Here is a 16670-nt window from a genome sequence, read left to right as displayed (position 1 = left end):
CAATACAAGAAAGATTCCAATAAACTGGAGAAAGTTCAGCAGAGGGCCACCAAGATGGTCAAGGGCTGGAGCACTTGCCCTGTGAGGAGAGGCTGATGGGCCAGGGCTTCTTCAGCCTGAAAAGGTGAAAAGACAGCTGTGGGGGCACCTACAGCTGCCTGCCCATATCTATGGAGAGGTCACTGAGGAGGGAGATACAGGATCTTTACAGCAGCGTACGGCAGGAGAATGAGAGGCAATGGGCATGAGTTGAAACAAGAGAGGCTCATACTGGGTATAAGGAGAAACTTTTTCCCTGTGAGGACAGGTAGACAATGGAGCAGGTTGTCCAGAGACACTTCACGGACTCCATCCCTGGAGGTTTTCAAGATCAACCTGGACAAAGCCCTCATCAGCCTGTATGACCTTGCAGCTGACCCTGCTTTGAGCTGGAGGTTGGATGAGAGACCTCCGAGGTCCTTTCCAAACTGAATCATCCTGTGATCTTAAGGATGGGTTTTGAGATGCTCAGTTACAGGAAATCATTGGCAGAATGGTCTGTTAATATGTGAATTCCATTAAATTCTGCTTTTCTGTGATCTTGATATGGTTTTATTAATTGCAAATTACATATTTCCCTAGAATATGGTAGAAATAACATAAGGATAGAAAGACATGTGGCAAGTACACTATCTATCTGATGCATTCTCAAAAAGTTGATTCAATTCCAGTTCTTTTTTCTGATTACTTAGTGTTTTGGACATCACGGATTAGGAAATAAAAGATCTATTTGGCTCTTTGAAGCCAGATTCCTTAACCCTGTATAATTTGCTTTCCAGAAAAACACACATTTTCTTATTTTCTGTTTCTTATACATCAGGGTAAAAGGACTGCCACTCATCATCATCAGAAGCCTATGGTAAAAATTAATTTCATTAAAATGAAAATAATATCCATAATAATCAGAATAGGTTCTTTAATTTTTATTTTTATTTATTTTTACTCCATTTACGTCCAGTTGCTACTAGAAGTAGTATGCAATGCTTTCTTAGGGACTTGCTGCTACCCACTAGCTCTTTCCAATTTCCAGCTGGCTTCTCAGCAAATTTTCTGGTCCTTTAAAATAGGAATATCCCCCCATTTCTATAAAAAATGCAGTTTTAACATTTGCTTGAGGTGTACTTGCTCAGAATAATTTTCCTGAATATTCAGTTCCAGTTTGATATTTTTGATGCGTTTGAGACCTCTATGAAGGAATGCTTTGATAGCACAGCTGTTTCCTAGTAGTTCCAGATTCTGAACCCTAGGGATAAAGTGAAAAGTCTGGAGAATATCATCGGGGAAGTTACTTTTATTTCAAGGTCTGTTTAGTAAGAAATAATAGGAGGGGTCCCTACTTGTTTTCCTGTGGTGGAGAATCATTTCACACTTTTTTTGTTTTTGTGATAGGATGAAATAGCAAAATAAAGCAGATCTTTATCTGACTACCATTTGAACAATTGCATTTGACAATTCAATAATTTTTGTTAAGAAAATTAATACGGAATCATCAACCACACTGCTCTGTAATTCCAGCTGATGAAGTTATTGACACCAGTGCAAAAGAAATGCCATGAAAAGAGTGAAGATTAAAAATTCTGCTCGTTTTCATCAGTTGTGATGAAAAATGTGAATGTATGATAAATTGACTTGTGAGTAAAGTAAAGGCATATTCAAAGCATCCAATTAGTGAGTCTGACAATGATATTGAAGAAATAAAGATGAGACAAAATGTTTGAAATGTTGGCTAAATTGTAGCAGTGAGACAACTGGAAACTGATGTGGCAGATAGATTCAAACCTTCACTAAAAGCTGCTTCACCACAGTGATGAGAATCTATTTGATTACTATCCTTCAGTTAACCATAATGCATTGCCTTCATTGTCTGCACATACTGCACCAGCATCAATAATTGCTGCACAGCTGAGACTGGTCTTCAGGTACACGGTGTTGTGGTTATCAGGAAATCCTACAGGCAAAAAAGGGACCTGTCATGTCTCTGTTCATTTTAATTTTTCAGATTCTTTACTCTTTCTTAGTATCCTAGCACTTCATTCTCCTAGCTACTTTCTATTTCTTCCCTTGTGTCATCTCTATACCCCTGTGTCCATTTTTGTTTTCTCCCTCTCTCTGCATACAAATCTCCAACTCATCTAAGACACTCACACAAAGACTACTTTACCGCCTGATTTCTCCTTTCTCCTAATTCTCATATTTTATCATTTCTCCATCAAAATTACCTCTTTCATTTGATTCCTTCTCTTCATCTGTATTCTACTGTGATGCGTGTTTCCACCAGTAACATCTTAACATCTAAAATAAAAGCATTATAGTTCTTTAACCTACATTGGTCAATTTTAATAGTATTTGATTTTTGGATATGTTTATTATACATGCTTTTTTAATGACATTGTGGAAGTGAAGTAATGTCTCTTAAACTATTTTGAGACCTCAAGGTGCTCATGGTCTTCTATCTGACAGGAAAAAACAAAGAACTAAAAAGGCTGTATGAAGTAGCTACTCAATATAATAGGTATTAGTCTTTGGTTTTGCTGGCTGTAATTTTGGGTCTTTCTGTACATTGTTTTTGCTACATAAAAACCAAAAGAATACGCATCTCAAATGTTTTAGGGCCATGTAGGAAAAAAAATGGCATGCAAATTGCATTATTTAAAAAAAAAATAATAATGCAGCAAAGCAGAGGCTGTAATATTCTAGATTTATCCTTCAGGTATTATTTGCTGGTACAAAACTCCATGGTTCTTGTACAGAGAAAGATGTTTCTGGAATAAAGAGAGTGAGTTTGAAGCAAAGCTCCAATGCAGACAGATACATACATAGGCAGGCAAGACACTGTCTGTGACGAAGAGGAGTTGGGAGGATTATCAGTCAAGAATATTTAGCAATTATCCATGCTGAATTTGTGACGTACTAAACCTTTGCACAATATAACCAATGCTTTAGTCTTACAGCAAGCCATTATTTCTTCAGATAACAAAAGATAAGAGATTCTTCTGCCTGAGTATGAATGAAGATAATTTGTCATGCTAAAACATCATTGATATTGCATCCTTAATATATCTGCTCTGAAAAAAATGGGTTTAAACTATCATAAAAACTGTATTTGGATCATTATGATAAAACTGAGAGAACTCTTCCCTTAAAAGCAGCAATATTTTTCGGTCTAAACACCTGCCAAAAAGCCACTCTATTTTGATGTGTTTACGTAAGATTACCGCCAGAGCCTGCATGCCATACCTGTTTGGTGATTTGTGTTGGTGGATGTCTTTCTTCTTGGTGAGGGTCCTCTTTCTGAAAGAACCTTAGAATGCTTATATTTGAAACTTAAGGATGTTAATTTAGGTAAATCAGTTTTCTATTATTCTGTATGTATATTCTCTTTGTCTCAAACCACAGAGTTAGGTGTCATATTCATGATGCACCATGAATGAAATTATGTTGCTCTAACTTGAACAATCCACAAATGGCATCAACCAGACAAAACTGGTGGTGTGAACTCCAAAATTGTATTATACACTTTGGCTCAGAAGATTCATCGAGACACTATTGCAGTGACTTGTCCCTAAACAGAAGCAACAAAGGCACTCAGAGATGCATTTCATCTTAGAATTTGACTCTACAGTGAATCATACCTATCATTCAAAGTAATTCTGAATACCATGTTGTCAGACTAAACTATCACTTCAAAATACATGATTTATTGTTAATCTGTCTTTCCTGATACAAACCAGGGAATCTATTGATTTTTTTGAAGCCAATTTTTATTGTGGTGTGAGGCATCGCAATTGCTATTAACTATAATATTGTATGGGCAGTGAAATAGTCAGTGCTATTAGTTAATGTGCAAGCAAATATCGACCAGTAATTTTCAACAATAAATGTAATGATACGAGACATGAGTGTTTGTTCAGCATTTTATTTTGACAATCCAACAACTGAAGAAAATCTCAGAGTCAGAATCTAGCTACCATTAAAATTTATGCAATGATTTCTATCCATCCGGGTTTGGCAAAACTGGCTGTGAGCCAAAGGTCTAATGACTTTAGCTTTAGAAGAAAATCAATGGTATGCAAATAATTATTGACTTGTCATAGACTAAGCAAAGCAGCTCAAAGATTTAAACAAAAGAAAGGGTTTTAATTAAAAGAACAAAGGCTTGCTACTATTTCCCTTGAAATGTAGGCAGTGTTTGTATCAGTGGTCTTTTTGTTTTGTTAGGAAAAAGTACTGGGAAGCTGAGTGGCAAGCACATTTAAGACCAAGTATAGCTACCTCTTTTACCAGGAACCATGTACATTCTCTGATAGGAACAGAAATATTTTACTTTTTGCATGTGAGAACATTTCTGTAATGAACCTTCTGCCATGCATCAATGCAGCTATAGGCACTGATAAAGCATCTCCTGGTACCCATTGGTTTCGGTGGTGCTACGTTCCCTTGCCTCAGGGAGGGCAGTGCCTCTCAGGCTGCACCCCCACTGATGTCAGTGCTGAAGGACGAATGCAGTTTGTAACCCAGTAAATATGATTTTGCCATTGCTACCAGAAGGCCACAAGCCTTGGGCTTGCCTTGGGCTTAGCTGGCTTTAACAGATGCCTCATGGCCAAGTGAATGGGAAGGGCTTGCTCTGGTAAAATAAAGCCTAAATTTACAATACGGAATGGAAATTCTTATTTCTCAGACAAAATAATTGTATAGCTAGGTGAATCTTTAATACTAGAGGGATTGTTTATTTGGTGGTCTCCTTTCAGGCATAAGTAATGTCCTTTTTCAGATCTGAGTATTGGCATTAGATAATGTTGCTGGAGACCTGCATAAAAGTGAGAAATATTTGCTACCTATTGTGTGTAACACAGGATATGGTGAAATGAAGCAGAAGAGTAGCTGACCTCTTTATTGAAAACCAAATGATTTTTCTGTTAACATTAGCCTATACCACTAAAAGAGGAAAGATTTATTATCAAATTACTAGGAAACACAAAGCATTCAATTAAGATTTGATCTGTGGTTGCATGTTTTTAATTCTTCATCACAGGCAGGTCTTTCATGAATCACTCATCATTTATGAAATACATTATGAGAATATGCATTATGTTAATTTTCTTAAAGAAGGAATTAGAAGGAAGTCAATTATTTCAACAGGCTCTATATTATTAAAAAAATTATTTCCCATCAGTTTTGTCAGTTTTCCTCAGTGTGAAATTAAGTACAGAATGGTCATATTCAGTGTAGCTGCCTTCATTTATTTTAAATTAACAATATTACATTGTAACCCAGTAAGCATGGTTACACTTGCCACTGCTGGGGGCAGGCATTGGGCTCTGTCGGGTCCCAGGGGTGGCTGGGCTGCCCTTGGCCTGAGCGGGGCTGAGCTGGGTTTACCAGGTGCCCCGTGGCCAAGTGCCCATTGCCCAGCCTGTCTGAGCTCCAGCTCTGTGAGTGCCACTGGGGAAGGGACTGACAGCCCCAGGCAGTCCCTGCCGGACAAACAGCCCTGGGCATACTGGGGGGCTGCGGGGCAGCTTTCACCCCTTCCCTGGCAGCAGGGGGAGGGGAGAAGGGTGGGGTGAGGAAATGTGTAATGAAGTGGAATGGGACACAAGACTGAGGACACCACCACAGACAAGTGGTAAACACTAGGAAGGTGGTTTTGTACATGTAACAACTTTGAATGTATTATTAATGAGGCTTTTTTGCATTGGATAATTTGGAGTATTTGACTACGAAAATGCTAATTGGGCAAGCAATAAATGGCACGCTCCCTTTACCCGTAACAGTATTTTGAGTGTAAGAGTATTTACCACAGACAATACATCTAATTTACATTATGCTTATTAGTATAACTAATCATAAATTTGTTAAAAAATTACACCTGTATTTCAGAAAGTGCACAAGTGATTCATTTTTCCCCTTGTACAATGAAGAATAGTTAAAGCAACCTTGTCCCTCAGTTAGTTTATGCATTAAGGACTCGAGACATAATCTGCTGCCTGTCCTGTTTTCTTTGAACTGCAGCAAGCCACATTTCTCATCAGCATCACAAATACCTGACTTTCTCACTGACTCCAGGGCATGTATCCTTGCAAAATGCTTGAGAAACAGGAAAACTACTGCATAACTTGGCACCTGAGGCACAGAAACGGTGATTTAACAGTGGTTCATAGAGGTCTGTGGGAGAGTGGGGAGTTAAACCTTAGCACTGTAAGGCTCAAGGTTCAGGTCCCTACTGTCACTAAGAGCAAAGCTCATCCATAACGCTATGCACTCCTAACAATATTAGTGAATATAACACTAGCTAGGAGTTATGGGGAGGAACGGAGCCAGCTGTAGATCTTGAAAGGATCTTGCTCTAGGATTGCTGATTGCTCGGGAGGAGCTCATGGTCTGGAATTGCATCTGGTCATTTACAAATGCAAGATCTGTCTTCAGGACCTCAGATATGAGATGGTTCATGTCCGAAGAATCGTCTATCTCTGGGCAGGAGGCGTTTTGTACACTGAACTGGGGTAGTTTTTGTAGCTCTATGGAGCTGAAAAAATGCCCAGCATGTACAGAAGCATTAAGTCACTGTTGATAGGAAAACACAATATTCTCACTCTGACAAGATCTGTGGTGGTTGTGCATGACTTCACAGCCGACATGATCAAACTTCATAGCTCCCACTACCACTCTTCATCCGTTCTTTCACCATATTGCTTTTCCAACAGCACAGAGAGAATCGGCTGTTTTCCTTTTCTTCCCCCTCAGAGTGAGAGGTGCCCTGGCAGGAAAGCAAGCAGATTCCACAGGAACCTTTAGCACCACCACACAAGACTCTAGAGAGACATCTGTAAGATAAAGGATATCAAAGGTGATTTTTTGTCAGGCCCCGCAAGCAGAAGTGCAGATGGTACGCTAGCAGAAATTATTTGCTAATAGAATATTCCTTCTCTTTCAGTTTGAAAGCTTTTAAGTGTAACAAACAGATGGCAGTACTAGCAACATAATGTAAGATAAGGGACATTGGCTCATACTGGAACACCACCGACCTGATTGATAATATTTATGCACTTGGAGACTTTTTTTTTTAAAATAATTTGATTCCCTTAATCAGGCAAGAGTTACTTCCAAAGAGGCACTGTTGTCGTCTGGAAGTCATCTGGAAACTATTCAAACGTCACAAAGGTCAAATTAAATGACTGGTCTTATTTCCAGTGTGATATATTTCAAACCATAAGATCCCTTCACAGCTGAAGCAATTCTGAACCTTTGCTTACAGAGGGAGTGGATGTTTCATGAAGAATTATTGGGATGGTTTTCTAAAATCAGGTGAAAGCAAGCTAACAGGGTTGGAAGAATCCTGTCAATATGGACATTGATTCACTTATTTTGTCTGTCTTGGTTTCAATACTTATCACTCAAGTAATCACAGATAAGATCCAGTCATCCAAATTTTGGAGGATTTCAGTGTTCACTGTATCTGCAAGCCACCATTTTTTTTAAACAGAACTAGTATTGTGTATCTGAACCAGCAGAGCACATGGACTAGTACTAACTAGACATACATCCAAGAACACTGAAAACATTAGACTAAAGGCACAATCCTACTTGACCCCTAGTTAATACACATTGCCAAAAATTTGCCTGGATTGTAATTGCTGAGTTTGATTTTTCTTATTAACCTATCTTATACATAATGATTGATGGAGCACTGTAAGATCTTTAAATTTTGACAAGCAAATCAAATATCTTTGCTACAGAATCCAATCTGGAATCTAAACCTATTAGCTTTTTAGGATATCTCGCCAGTAGGAAATTATTTAATCTATTTATTTTAATTCTCCTGCCTGTAGGACATCTCTCTATGTCTTGGAAATAACATTTGACAAGGACTTCAAGATTATAATGTTAGGATTGTAATAATAATTAGATCCATTTGCAGCATTTCCTAGTCATATTATAATATACTAGTACTGTAGTAAGAACTATTCAGTGTTTGGAAGAAAGAGCCTGATTGTCCTCTTATGGTCGGTGCCAGATTCTCAGGTAGTGTAAATCAACATCGCTTCCAAGAGCTAAAGATCTTGGCTTCTATTTTTTATACATACTTTGTTTACAATGTTATTCAGAACCATTGTGATGGTAATTCTTTCCCTGGCAATTATTATTTTCCATTTGCAAATTTTCTTTCCTCAATCCCGTTTTCATTGAAATTAAAATGAAGGAGGTTTTTTTCACTTCAGCATTAGTTTAGTGATTTGATACATGATGCTTAGTTAACATCAATTTTACTGACAAGAGGAGAGGTCTTTTTACTTCTATGTTGTCCCAGGATAAATGCTATAGATCCTTCATAAGTAGTAATGATTTTTAATTTCTTAGACAAACTAATAGGTGTTAGACATTATTTCCAGTTCTATATATATTGATACTGGCACTGTGTTAAAATGTCCTTCTGTCTGACATCTGACCAGTAGTTTTTTCTATATATTTATACATACAAAGTGCAAGCTTCCACAAGAAGTAGTAATGCAAATCACTGAACTTTGATTCCCTGTGTTCCAACTAAACTCGTTGGCAAACTTCTCTTCTGCTAAACCTTTTCTGTTCATAACTTGTCTATTAACAGACCTGTTATTAGCTGTTAGTCTCCTGTGCAAAAATCAAATTTCTTATCTCCCAGTTCATAGTCCTTACCAGCTTTTACTCTACTTACAATTCCACTTCTGTATTTTGTGTTGCAGTTACACCTGTTCCTTATATTCCTTCCTTCCTGAAGATAATTTATGTCTTTTCTCATTCTTTCTAAAAAGCCACCTGTTTCCTGAGGTAACAGGGTGGCTGTTTTGCTCCAGTTCTCCATTCTGCTCTATTGCACTGATTTGTTCATTTGCTTCACACTACCTGAAATTCACTGGCACATTCTGGCCCCATGCATCTATTCCCGCCTCTCTGTGATGCTGGTCTGCTCTTTGCTCAATCAGGCAAGTATTTTCTCCTTTATGCAGGGAAAATCTTTAGTGATGAGCAAAATTTGTCCTAACATAAGAAGGACAAAGACCCACTTTTTCCCCACAATTGGTATTAAATTAACCCTAATCCCATAGTAGGTCTTTTCAGCATCGGGCTTCCAAAATTATGAACTGAGCCTACCTAACAAACAAGCCATGATATTGACTGAAAAAAACATGTGGCGTGGCACCCGCAATAGTATAGTAATACTGATAAATTGTGAAGACTGCAGAAAATACAGTTTCTTAAATGCAGGAGATAAGGTCTCCTTTGGCACATCTGCCTCGGATGGGATCATCTACAAGTTTTTTGTTCTAGCCAAGGTCTGAGCCTGGGAAGATGTGCCAAAGCAGTGCAACAGGGCAGTACCTGCTCAGCGGGATGGAGTGTGGGTAGAATCCTGTCTTGTATGGTATGAACGCTGTTTGGGAAAGGGTGATTTTGACTCTGAAATGGATTTTCACAAGAACAGCAGAATGTTTCACCCAGGGATTGTGTTCTTTTCACATACTGAAGCACTGCAGCAAACCATAGAGGGTAATGTCACTGTCAAGAGCAGGTTGAAAGAATATATTATAAATGAAAATGTTAGCTGGATTTGGCATAGTAACCTCCATCCTCTCCAATGTAATAGTAGTTGCTTCATCCAGAACTGTTTAAGATGAGCAGTACTCGAAAACAGCGAGTATAGATATTTGCTGCTCTGAAGGTACCATTTCTGGAGCACTACCATATGCAGTACCATCAGTCTCCCTGTAGATCAGACAAGAACTAAGATGTTAAGGTTGCTAAGGCATACTCTCAAGCTACTGGAGTATTCTGGATAGCTTAATATGCCAAAGTAAGCAACATCTGAAACAAAAATGTAATGAACTCTAGCTGGCCCCAAAGGACATTTAAGTGCTTTCAATTGTTCAGCCAGTTTCTTTCAACTGTTGACCTCTGAAATACATTGTATGTTGTTCTCAAATAAGGAATAACCTCAGTTAATGACAAACACTTTTTGTTAACTAAATTTTCTTGAGATAGTCAGTCTATTTCTTTGACCTCTCACCTGAAAGGCAACCTCTGACACCATAAAGTTATTAGAACAGAAAATAATGCATTCTCTTGTACTGAATGCATTTATCACTTTGTGCTTGCAAAATTTTAGTTAGTTATAGGAGGAAGTCTGTAAATTCAGACATGCTGTAGGTCAAATCTGAGTTCCTCATCTTAAGTTGATGGGAAAACTGATGGATTGTTTGATTTAGAAAGCCCTACAAATCATCACCATTTCAGTATATATGCTTGCTGTGCAATTTAGGAACTTGGTCACTTCAGAAATTGATTGTCAAAGCTCTTTGGTGCTTGGTTTGTATGAAGTAGAAGCCAGGTCACTTTGATAATTATTAGGGATAAGCAAGCTGAGCCAGATAGACAATATTGCAAGACAGTAATAATAAGAATTATGATAACAATAGCAATAACAATAACAATAATAATAAATTGTGTAAATTTGAACAGGTTTCTCTAGTATTAAAAAGCCTTTCTAATGAGTGAATTGTAATAACCCATAATGTAAGAGCAGAACTCTTTCCTGATCATGTTTTTATATCATTTAGTGCCTGATAGTCCATGGGAATGATGATGCCCAAAGTGACTACTAACGTCAGTTTTACACACTCCTCAGCTTGCAGCTTGCTTGTAATGTCCTTAGACTTCTAATGTGTCTTTTGTCTTCTTTCCATGGGGAAAAATGCTGGAAATGTCATCCATTCACCCCTACAGATACAAGAGTAAGGTAGTTGGATTCACAGAGCCATGATGATGTGTGTTTTCAGTCTCTTGAGATACCTGTCATGTTGAAATATACTTAACAAAATGCCTCATGCTGAACAATAGAAGAGGCAGGTTGTTGTCTTTGGACTGCAGATATGACTTGGGTGAGGAACCTTGGGATTGTACCCTCTGTCTCCCTTGTTTTTCTTATGTTGGCTGGGTGGTGGGCAGTAAAGGGCAGGCCAAAAGGGACATTGTGATGCCATTTTCCAGCATGTTGCACCATTCCCATCTGACTCCTAGATAATTTCTTAGAACTGCCTGAGCAGAGATCAATAAAGCTTCTTTAAAAGTAAACACAGATCTCTATTGGCATTTCTGTCTAAGAAATTGTAGAGAAATGGAAAGGAAGTCTCTAGCCACCAAGGTGCCTAAAAACAAACAAAAAGTATTGGAGATAGAGTAGTGACAGCATAGTTTAGTTTGTTGGGTTTTTTTTCCCTGTTAGTGAAAGGAATGGTTGAACTGCGTGTTGGAAGACATCCGAAAGATTGATGGCTCATGTATTCTGTAGGGCAGGTATGTGATGGAGCCAGACACCCTGGTTCCTGGATCATGCATCCTGGGAAACCTGTGTTTGCCCTCTTCATGCCTATCCATCTAGCATTCTTTGCTAATGGAAACCTGAGTAGCCACGTCTCCTTCCACCATAAAATTACATCGTAGTTATGCAAATACTTTTCCAGTCCTGCAGATACAGGCACTATCTCCAGGGTCACAGGCAGTGGCCCTATTTCTCCACTGTTCTTCAACCCGTTCATTCACTGTAAGAGAAGTTTTCACAAGTGTTTGAGTCAAAAAAAGTGGTCTGAGGATTTGTTGTCCCATAAAATATCAACGTTCACTTCTTAGGAATATGAAATACTTTCACTGAACAGAATTCATATTACGGTATTCATAAAACCTTTGACAATGGTAGATATCTTAGATATCCCCACTTTGTATATTACATTTAAGTTTGTAATAAAGTTTCAGTCTTTAGCAATACCTAGCATACTTGTAGAAGAGGAAGAGAGTACAGGAGTGCTAAGTGGCACTCTTGGGGCTCTTTCCACGCTTTACATCTCTTGTTTGTTGTCTGCAAATGTAATGTGCTCAACTTGAGCACCCAAGTCATTCTTTTCAGGCTGACAAACTCCAAAGTGAATGAAAATGTTAACTAATCTAGCTCAAAGAAAAGTGTTTAAGTTCCTCATTTAAAATCTATCATCTCCTTTCTTCACACGGTGTGGTTGGAACACAGCAAGAACAAGAGACAGAAAGCAACACCTTATTTTGGCTCTGCTTGACTTTGGGAGAGCTTTTCCTCTGCACAGTTTTACTGCAAAGTAAAAGAAAAGTTACCTTAAAGCCTGGCCAACCTGATAACAATGCTGTGTATAGAGGGGAAACTGTTTTGCAGAGGGATGGGGAGAGAAACAGAAGATTCATACAGAGGAACCTCAGGACTCACAACCAGAGACTGCATGAGCTTGTGACAAGAAATGGCTATCTAGTAGTTTGGAAGGGAGTATAATCACTGGATACTGTATCTTTTACTGTGTAGTGTCTAATAATCTTTCAGTGCTGATGTCACAGGATTGGTATCTCCTGTAAGAGGGATACAGGAGATTGTATTTTCCATAAATTGTAACTAGTAAGGAAGTAATCAGTATCAGTAAAGCAACTGAGAAAACAGGGTATTTCTGTTTACAAAGGAGGGATATCATAACTAAGGCACACTCTAATGAAACACCTTTCATGTCATTAGTTATGCATTGCAGATGGTCTATTGCGTAAGCACACTATGGGAAAGAACAGCATAAAGGAAAATATGATACTGTAAAAAATTACGGGAAAAATAGTAATGGGAAATTGAACTTTTCATTCACCTTATGACTAAAAACATTTTTACACAATGGGACACCTGGTATTCCACCAGAGTGAATTAGCAAATTGGTATTGGTGGAATATGAGAAAGAGAATAGGAAACTGCATATTTGATTTGCATTCTACCAAAGCTGATTAGAATAGCATGTTCTATGCAATGCTAATGATTTAAGCAGAAAGAGAATATATTTTTAAAAAGAGAGGACAAATTCTTCACTCCCTGGCTGAATGAGTTATATGAGCTTTAGCATAAATATGGTAAATACCAGTAGGTCTGTATATTGCTTAATTTTACACCATTTACTTATATCTTCAGGGAATCTTACCACATTTCAATTATAAGAATTTCTGTATCCTGCTTTTCATAAATGTTACTGTTGATTCCCACAAGTCCTAGTTTCCCTGTCTTTCAACAGAGATGAGGATTGCTATTTCATAGACTGAAGAAGGGTCTGGCAATTTGACAGAAATTAAAATGGAGGTGGGAGCATTTCCATCTCGCAGCAGAGCCAGAAGTAGTACAGTTGAATCAGTAGAGCACTGAGCCATAGCTGCTAAGTCAGTCCAAGACTATAGCAATGTGGCAGTATGTTTAGGGAAACGTGTCTCTGGATAGCATCAGTCTGCACTAGATGACTATTCCTGTCCCATTTGGTACCAATTTATGGGTTCTCTGAACTCTTCTGCTTTGCTCAGTATGGATGTTCCTATAAATCTTTAGAAGCATAAAGTTCAGTGTCCTCTTTTTCAGGTATTCAGCTTAGAAAAGTTGAATTTTAATTACACATTTAAATCCATCTTTAGAAACCTTATAGTGGTCATACCTTATAAGATCACTTAGCTCTATGCTTGATAATAGATACCCAAGTTGGGAAAAAAAGGATTAGAGTTTTAGTTTCCATATAGTATGATGGAGTCTTTGCCTTATATATAAGGAAGCCACAGGCAAAAATAGTATAGATATAGGGTGAATTAATTAAGCACTGGCCAAGCATTTTAGAGCAAAAACATGATTATTAAAAATTATTCAAGTTACACATTGGTCAATGCTGCATTAGACATGGCAGATCTATTTAGATATTATGGAGTCTTGTGATCAATTTGTTCCAAGCTACTTCTTGGTATTAATTTTCAGGCTTTATCTATTTTCATATATTGATTTTGTTTACAATTAAAGTAGATATTTTTTACATTTAACCCATGAGTTAATCAGAATATATTTTTGAAGCACTCTAAGGCAATTTCTTTATTTTTCAGATGTGTTTATTGCTATGTTTCTATTTGAAAGCAGAATTCAAGATGATCATCCATTTTACTTTAGCAATGAAAATTGAAGGAACCCTGCTCATTTAGTTTCTCTCTGAGTGGCCCAATAGAAATGACATTTTCTGTATAAGTAATTTTGCAGCACAAGAAAAAGAGGCTTCATCTGCAGTTTTTCATAAAAGTTCTCTGTGGACTACTTCACTGATAATTAATTGCTTTGCACAGCATCTATGTAAGGTAAAGATGGCCCAGAACTCCTATAATTTTACTTTCTTCTTTTTCTCTGGCAGGTATCTCTACTCATCTAGACTTTTTATCACCCACTTCGTACCATCTAAACCATGTGCAAATCTATTACCTCTTCCCCCAAGCAAGATCCTGCCTTTCTTCTTTTTTTTAAGCACACCTTCCTCATCCACAAGCCCATCACATCCAGTCAACTGCCTTATGAGTGGCTTACTACATAATGGGAGTGGAGTTTTTCTTAAAGTCCCAGCAATCCTAATCAAACTATCCATGACTTTTAAACCATATCCCTGCATTTATCTTGAGTTTCACTTGTAATTTTTGAACACTAGTGACTTAGTTTTTGCTAATCACTGAATAAGTAATAGACTATTTTTCTGTTGGTATTATTTTTATGTGGTAACAACTCTTGTTTTAATATACAAGAGGAATCATTCTGAATTAATAACAAAAGTAGCCTTACATTACTCTTGGGTCTTATTTTACAGAAAACCCACTGAAACTCCACCGAGGAACCCAGGTATTATTCATAATCCCATTCTTTATGGGGGAATAAAAAGGCACTCTATTTTAACAATAAAGTAGTTGTACTTCACTGGCACAATAAATTAAAAGCAATCAAGCAGAAATGAAGGTCAAAATTCAAGGTGTATGCATGTAGAATATCCATAAATCTTAAAATAAAAAGGAGGTGATCTTTTCAAAATGGAGATGATGGAGGGAGAAGCTGACTCATGGAAAGATAAGAGAGTAGCCTGTGGTCACCTCACAGAGCAATAGGAGAGCCAAGCATCGAATGCAGCATAAGGCCCTATATTCTGACTCTATTGAATATCTCCTCCATTGATCTTTGCTACTACTGAGTGGGGCTCTGAAAGAACTAAAGAATATGTGAATGATATGTTTGGTCAAAACTATCCTGGATTTAATTCCACTGTCTTTTCCTTCTCAAAAGTACTCTGCAGTTTAGATTTCTCTAAATACATACACTGTTGATGAATCCATTTGATCCCATTAGACATTTTTTGCCAAAGGACAAAGCCAACTTCACTTCTTAACTTTGGGGGGGGGGATGTTTTGCTTTAGGACAATAGCAAGTGTCTCATTTATTAGAACAAACAGAGGACTATCTGATGGAAAAGTCAGGTCTGTGTAAGCTGAGAACTTAAGCTTAATTCCTGTGGCAGGTCCTTTCAACCGCCATATAGTTAACTGTGTTCAGCAGCTGAATAATTTGTGATCAGCTGCATTACTAATACTGCTTTATAAATACTAAAAACAGATCAAATGCAATTTTCAAAATCATATTGATTATACATTGTTAAGTAAAGAACCAGAGTGTATTGACAATGGAAGAAACTCGGGATGTCAAGTTAATATTAATAGGACTAAAACAAAACATTGTTCAGATGAAATGAAGTTCCACAAGATCCACCACAACCACAAGAAACGGGAAGGTAAAAACACTATTTCAGAACAGGGATGTTCCGTTCACTCTGAGATTCTACCAAGTAGAACATCCCATTTTAGGCACTTGATCCACAGAGGATACAGAATAAGTAAAGGAGAATACACAAAATATGCTGCAATGTTAACTGCTTAGGAAGGCTTTGTTTTATTTACGAGTTGCAAGATAGAATAGCAAGAGAATAGGTTACAGCTCAGACAATTCTTTTTGAAGACTACATAAAGTTACTTTTCGCATCATTTCTCCCTTACTGATGGGACTGAAAGAATTGTTTCATTTACTTCCCATATGGGATGAGGACCTGAACAAATGTATAGCTTATTACCATTGCTTCACTGTATGTCTGGTGCATGCAGTTTTAGAAGCAGCGAAGGAAAACTTCTCAGTCTTCAGATGAGTGTGTAACTTCGTCAAGGGACAGGTTGTCCTGAGAGCTGAAATGCCATGCAAAGTGTATGTAGCTGAAGGAGACATCCAAGGGGATTTGTCTTCCCCATATATCCTTGCTTCTGAGTCTCCATGCTCACCTGAACAGAGGCAGTGCGCATCAGAGTAGTGTGAAACTTTTGAACTCTAGGTTTTCAAGCATAAAAGAAAAAAGCTGTTTCCTTTCTTGTTGTAGTCATTTATGTGAGTTCATGCAAAATGTGTGAATGAACATTAACTTTTTCCCTGTGCTCTTTCACTACATGCTCCACTTGCCTAGTTTAAACTGTCCACAAAAAAACAGCAGAAACCTCCTATCATGGTCCCTGCAGCCAATTCTGCAGTGGGTGGTACCCTCTGACACAGGGGTGGTAGCAACCAGCTAAAAGGTCATATCTCCAGCACCTACTTAGTTAGGGAACATATGTCAATACCATAGGAGGTATGTAGTCAAAAACCAGATCAAGAGGATTATGCTGCTACAAGGAAGAAGGTAGGATGCATGCTTGTGTACCGGGGAGTTCCTAAGCCTTTACATTATCCC

Source organism: Ciconia boyciana, chromosome 1 (genome assembly GCF_034638445.1).
Source record: "Ciconia boyciana chromosome 1, ASM3463844v1, whole genome shotgun sequence".
NCBI lineage: Eukaryota > Metazoa > Chordata > Aves > Ciconiiformes > Ciconiidae > Ciconia > Ciconia boyciana.
The sequence above is the reverse complement of the archived record's forward strand: the minus strand, read 5'-3'. Positions refer to the sequence as shown.